The 6966-nt window shown below is 41.7% G+C and overlaps 1 non-coding gene across 1 annotated transcript; it reads right to left on the bottom strand.

Moving 5' to 3' along the window:
• Positions 1-2887: 2887 nt before the first annotated feature.
• On the bottom strand, positions 2888-2960 carry Trnaa-cgc (transfer RNA alanine (anticodon CGC)). Its single transcript has one exon. It is a non-coding gene; the product is annotated as a tRNA-Ala (tRNA).
• Positions 2961-6966: the final 4006 nt, after the last annotated feature.

The raw sequence follows: 6966 nt of genomic DNA, 5'->3' as shown, positions 1-6966 counted from the left end.
ACACACGCCGGCTGGCGCTATGTCTGAAACAGGATACGTAATGAATGCTATAAAGAAACGTACGTAGCTTCTGGAATACTCAACTTTAATCCACCATCTGTATACAGCATTCTTGATGATACAAGTGAGACTCTCTCTCTAGATATGGTTAATGGGGCCTTGCTAGGTCGTAGCCATGGACTTAGCTGAAGGCTATTCTAACTGTCTCTCGGCAAATGAGAGAAAGGCTTCGTCAGTGTAGTCGCTAGCAAAGTCGTCCGTACAACTGGGGCGAGTGCTAGTCCGTCTCTCTAGACCTGCCGTGTGGTGGCGCTCGGTCTGCAATTACTGACAGTGGCGACACGCGGGTCCGACATGTACTAATGGACCGCAGCCGATTTAAAGCTACCACCTAGCAAGTGTGGTGTCTGGCGGTGACACCACAGATGGCATGTATCATGTTATACAACTGAAATGCAGTAGGGAGCTGATGTTGAGTGGAAAGGTACTGAGCAATAATGAAATTATTAACGTTTCCTAAAACACTAATGACTTTATTTTTAAAAGCAAAAACCTTAATAAATTGCCTCCAGAACTGAAAAGAGTAAATTTCAATAACACAACTGATAGCAAACACCTGAAAACGGCAGAAGTATATAATCACTTCCTTTTAGTAAAGAATGTTAAATGAAGAAAATATACATGTACATTACAAACAGCAAAACTAATCAAACGAATATGTCAGAAATATTAACCATATTAACCATCGGCTATTGCCAGTAATTATCAAAACGCCATTGCTTTCGAAGCAGCCAAAATGACTGACAAATGAGTTTGTGTGAAAAGGCCACCTGTCGCCACTCACTGGAGGCCCAGTTGTGGTATTGGTGTGCAAATTTCTGCCTTTCTCGCTGATGAAAGCAATCAGCTCCATCGGGGAGATGGCTGTTGGCGTGTATGGCACGGAACTTCTTAAAGCGAACACCCTGCAACCAGGAGGGAGCGTTATGGCCTGGGGAATGTTATCGTGGCATTCCGAAGGTGATTTCGTCGATCTGGAGAGCACAACGCATAAACACAATTATGTATCTATCTTTGAGATTCTGGTCTACCCCTACAGGCAGTTTGTTGCTTGGCGCGTGGCATCTACCGGCAGGATAACGCAACTTGTCAGGTATATCGCAGTGTACATCCGTGGCTCTAAGAGCACTTGGATGAGTTTATCATATTCCGCTGACCATCAGATTCCCGGATTTAAATGCAATCGAGATCTATGGGCCCATCCTGATCGGGCTATTTGTGATGTGGATCCTCAACCGAGATGCCTAACGCTGCTGGTCACGACAATTGAAATGGTTCAAATGGCTCTGAGCACTATGGGACTTAACTTCTGAGGTCATCAGTCCCCTATAACTTAGAACTACTTAAACCTAACTAACCTAAGGACATCACACACATCCATGACCAAGGCAGGATTTGAACCTGCGACCGTAGCGGTCACGCGGCTCCAGACTGTAGCGCCTAGAACCGCTCGGCACGACAATTGAGTCGGAATGGCTACACATACCTGTTGGTACCATCCAGAACCACACTGACACGCTTCCTGCCCATCAGACAGTGGTCGGTGATGCAAAATGCGATTATTCAGGCTCCTGACATGTGGTAACATTAATGTGACTGTACAGTGTACAACTTTGTGTGTAGATCCCACACAATTAAGCAATAATCTAGTCTGCGTCACACGAATATTTTGTAAGCAGTGTCCTTTGTAGAATCGTTGCTAATGTAGTCATACAAGACCAGGTCCTTTTCCTTTTTGTGAAGCAGAGACTTCTTCCGTTCTCAGAATGTAAAAAAGTCACCAATTTTTACACCGCTCTGAAATAGATCAAAATATAAATGAATATTTGCCTTTTTTCACATATTACATCGTCTAAGGGCTCTGAAAAACTGATTGAGCACCTTGTTTTTCTATGAAAATATCCCCATGCCGAAACATCGAAACAGCGTTCCGGTTTCGGGCATACTGCTGAAAACTACATATTACGCCAGCCTTGTGGCAGATATTATCAGCATTAAGGATTTCAAATATAATTCGTTACTGAATTCTGCACTTCGTGAGATGTCGACTTCACGTTTCTAAAGTTTAAGAGAATATAGATATTTCATGAACTCATCGTTTGTCATGTCAGCGAGATAGCGTCTGAAACGTGTTGGAGTTATTACATGTTGCCGACTGATGCCACTGGTAACAGGACGCTAGTCTTTCAGGTTGGGCTGACGCTGCACACAGTCCACACAAATGCTTAATTACGGAACTCAAGCACCGAATTAACGGTCTTCTCAGAACAAAAACATCTCGACAATAAGACACATTGCAGCCCTCAGTATCTGGTCGAATGCCTTAGATATTTGTGTATGTAGTGATCGCAGTGACCTTCAAACTTCCCCCTTAGGAGTTGATTAGTTAAGAAATCAGCATCTACTGTGTTCCTGGTTGCTCGGAACGTACGCTACCGTTCAGATATGGACTTCAACTCCTGTTAATAGTGTACAGAAGTTCTATGTCCGAGTCTATCTCCCTTGCCATAAAATCTTTCAGGTCATGAGATGCCTTGGCTTCACATCTCATTCCAAATACATCCTAAGGGCGTTAAATTATGTGACAATATGATGTGTTTGAGCTAAATATTGACATTCAGCAGCTTTCATTGCTCTCCATGTATCTTTATCTTAAGGTGGTGGTGATTAGTGTTTAACGTCCCGTCGACAACGAGGTCATTAGAGACGGAGCGCAAGCTCGGGTTAGGGAAGGATTGGGAAGGAAATCGGCCGTGCCCTTTCAAAGGAACCATCCCGGCATTTGCCTGAAACGATTTAGGGAAATCACGGAAAACCTAAATCAGGATGGCTGGAGACGGGATTGAACCGTCGTCCTCCCGAATGCGAGTCCAGTGTGCTAACCACTGCACCACCTCGCTCGGTTTTATCTTAAGGTCTTCCTGAAGTGTCTCACTCACCCTGACGAATATCAGCATCCATTGTATGCTTAAGGATAAAATATTAATCGCTCCCTTAAAAGAGACCAAAGGACGCTTCTTAATGCTGAAGATGGTGTAGAACAGGCACGAGGCAATTATATGCTCCTCTTACGCTAAGTTACGTCAGTCAAGTGATTTGTCATCCGTCATAATTATTAAGCGTAGTAGCATGGACCAACATGGCAGCATGTCGGAAAGTAGGTATCATGTTCGTGATTGCCCATGGCAACAGCATAGATGAAGTTATCCAATTTGTTGCCATATCAGCATGGACTGTCGAATGTGTCTACAAGGAATCGCGTTCCACTTTCAGCCATGTAATATAGCATAACAACAGGGAACCTACTGGGAACAGAGAGTAGTATGATGCCTTGTCTATGACAATCGGTTTCAGTTCCAACAGAAATTATTGCTACCAGTACTGATGTTCTATCTCACCCAGTTCTTAAGTGAACACTCGGAATCGAAGTGCCCAAAATGAAAATTTACAATGGGGCATGTCGCGAAAGGTCATTTCTCACAGTGGCACATAAAGCTGCTATCGGCAGTGGGCCCAACATCACAGAAAATAGACATCTGTCTGGAGGCGTGTCTAGTTGTGATGTGGCCTCTTATCAAATGATGCAAGGCGTCGAGTGCACCTATGGCACAATGATGCTCTTAACCCACAGTGTGTGGAGGGTGCAGTTCGAGATACAGGTAGTTCTATGATCTTTCGAAGGTGTTTTTCGTATCATGACTTGGTTTCAGTTACAAAGGATGTAGCGAATATCAACCAGCATACTTACCTCAATGTTCTCATTAGCCAAACGTTGTCATTTCTTCTACATATTCATGGTGAAATACATGTACTGTGGACACTCTCATTTTCAACGATGACAACTACCGTGTTCACAGGAAAACACGCATATTTTCGTGGTTTGGTGAACATTCAGGCACACTGGTGGTCCTGAGTGACCCACTAAACCAAGTCATTTTTATCCAGTACAAAACGTTAGTGAGTATTTTGAACAGTTCATGAAATTTAACAGCTAACGTCCTGGCAATTTAGTAGGTCTCCTGAAGTGTACCTCTAGCCTACATTTAATAGCAACCTTCAAATTGATCTTTAAGGTTTGGGACGGAGAAGAATAAAAACTAATGCCATGCATTCGTCTTTGGAAGTTGTCGCATCAAGTAGACGGACTTCAAAAGCAATAGAGCTGAGAATTAATTTCAGACTGATATAGTTAGTTTGACTCTCAGAAACATTTAGCCAACCCTTCTATGGATATTACTTAAGCCAAAGTTCAATGATTGCTCCCGTCATTGCTTAGTGATATTTGACCACTAAGCAATTTTAGTACTCAGATACTGAGATCTGAACTGAAAAACACTCGGACATTATTCTGCAAAATAACAGAAAAATATTTATCTACACTGGACGGCTGGTGAGCGATCGTTTCAGCCGCTAAACAAACTGGTCCCATCTTTTATATGGCCGTTATTTACAAATATATTGAACTATGTCTTTGTGGGAACAAACGACATGACTTTCATAAATAAGCTTCGTGAGATATAGTTTAACAAGAATACTAATTATTAAAATATCCTTTCTTCCAGGAGCGCTAGTTCTGCAAGGTTCGCAGAAGAGCTTCTGTGGAGTTTGGGAGGTAGGAAACGAGGTACTGGCAGAATTGAAGCTGTGAAGACGGGTCGTGAGCCGTGCTTGGGTAGCTCCGACGGTAGAGCACTTGTCCGCGAGAGGCAAAGGTCCCGAGTTCGAATCTCGGTCCGGCACACAGTTTTAATCTGCCAGGAAGTTTCATATCAGCGCACACTTCGTTGCAGAGTCAAAATCTCATTATGCTAATTATTATTCAGAAAAAAATTTGTACAGTGATAAGCACATGTGATCAAGCGCTAGGGATCAGAGAGAGTAAGAAAGAAAAATTACTGTTTATATATAACAGGGAACAAGCGATGACCGCTTGTAAGACAAAGGCATTAATGTTACTAACGTAATCGATGATTTCATAGTACTTAGTCTTCCTAATACAATGGCTTCTCGTTTCTCGGTTTCACACACAGTTTTACACATTGTATTTGCGTTCGATGGAGGTGTTCTTTACAATCTCTAAGAAGATAAGATTAGTATTTTTCTATAAACACTTTTCCATGTGACAAAAAAATGTTAGTCGAGAGAGGGGTTGGTGGGAACGTAGTTTTTAGTGAAAGCATCTTATATTAACGTCTTATAACTTCTGAATGTGAAATGTAACAAATGCTAACTCGAAACAGAATGCATTTAAATGGAAAATAAGAGGACTTTTGGTAACCCGTTATCACACAGATCTACACGTTTTGGCAAATTATGGCCACATTTTTCTATAAGCCATAGGAAATATTGTTTCTATGCTTAGTCAAATAATGTTTCGGAAACACAAAGTGTAATTGTAGTTGCCGTCGATAAGGCCCTTTATCATCTACTTCACTGAACATCATTATGACAACTTGCGTCATTTAATAAATTTGAACAGACAATTGACGAAGTGTTCTTACAAACTGATGTCACATTACGAACGGACTCCTGACATACGTTAAAAATTTGCGAATTTGAAACGCTAATTCAGAAGGTATCAGAACTTGTTTCTTGTGTGAAATTTCAGTTCGTTTCGTTTAAAGTAAACTTCACTGTCAGTTCTGCGAAAAATGCTGAAGATCATGTATGAATAGCGGAACCCAGATGGGAGTAGTTATTTGTTACGTCGTGTGCCACAGTCTACAGCTAAGTATCCTCAGTGCATTCATTAGTCGGTGCGAAGGACTCTTCCACGTGCTGAATGGGTCACCCGTGCGGAAATGCTAAGTGCACACTGTGGTTCTTCCCACCTCTGGCCGCTTTCCCCTAATGGGTGCCATCAGTTATGGACGTTCGAATCGACGCCGACCAGTGCATCCATTCTCTTCAGCTCGTGCATCCACCCGTTGCGTGACGTCGTGGCTTTCCCACTCGTTCACGTTTACTGCCTGCCTCTGGCGGTACTTGGAAATTAACCTTCCATGACGCTGTCTTCCCTTAATGGAGCGCACAGCTTTCTGTCGAGAGAACAGCAGTTTGTATAGTACTTCACTCGGAAGACGGATAAGATGCAACTCCTCATGCTTTTCTGTCATGTGCTAACCTCTCCATCTCTGTGTAGCAACTGCAACCTACATTAATTTACGCCTGTGACAGTTGCTCTCGACAATGTTTGCAGCCCGCATATTTCTCCAATACCAAACATACGATTTCTTGGTAACGCAGGATGTGTCCTAAAAGACGCTCCTTTTATCACGTTGTGCTATAAATCTCTTTTCTGGCCAATTCCGTTAACTACCTGCTCATTAAATATTAGATCTATCCATACCATACACTGAATTCTCCTATAGCATCACATTTCGAAAGCTTCTACTCTCTTTGTGTCTGATATGTTTATTATCCACATGTCACCTCCATACAAGGCTATATAGAAGATACATTCAGAAAAGATATCCTAACATTTAATAATCACTGTTAAAAATTTTCTCTTTTTCAGAAATCCTTTTATTGTTTTTAATAGTTCGTATTTTATTCTCTCTATTTCGGTCATCAGCATATTGCTGCCAAACTAATAAAACTCATCTACTACTTTGCGTGTCTCATTCCATAACCTAATTTTCTCAGTTCATCTTTATTAAATCGACTTCATTGTATTACCCTTGTTTTACTTTTGTTGATATTCGTCTTATATCCAAGACACTGCCCATTTCGTTCAACTGCTCTTTTAAATCTTTTGCCGTCTTTGAGAGAACTGTAGTGCCTTTGGCAAACATCATAGTTTTAATTGCTTTTTCCTTATATATAATTCCCTTTCTAAATATTTCCATTGTTTCCTTTACTGCTTGTTCAACGCACAGGATGAATAACATGGGGTATAGGCTACAG

Source organism: Schistocerca cancellata, chromosome 1, assembly GCF_023864275.1.
Source record: "Schistocerca cancellata isolate TAMUIC-IGC-003103 chromosome 1, iqSchCanc2.1, whole genome shotgun sequence".
NCBI classification, from domain to species: Eukaryota; Metazoa; Arthropoda; class Insecta; order Orthoptera; family Acrididae; genus Schistocerca; species Schistocerca cancellata.
This window is presented reverse-complemented; position numbering and strand designations above follow the sequence as displayed.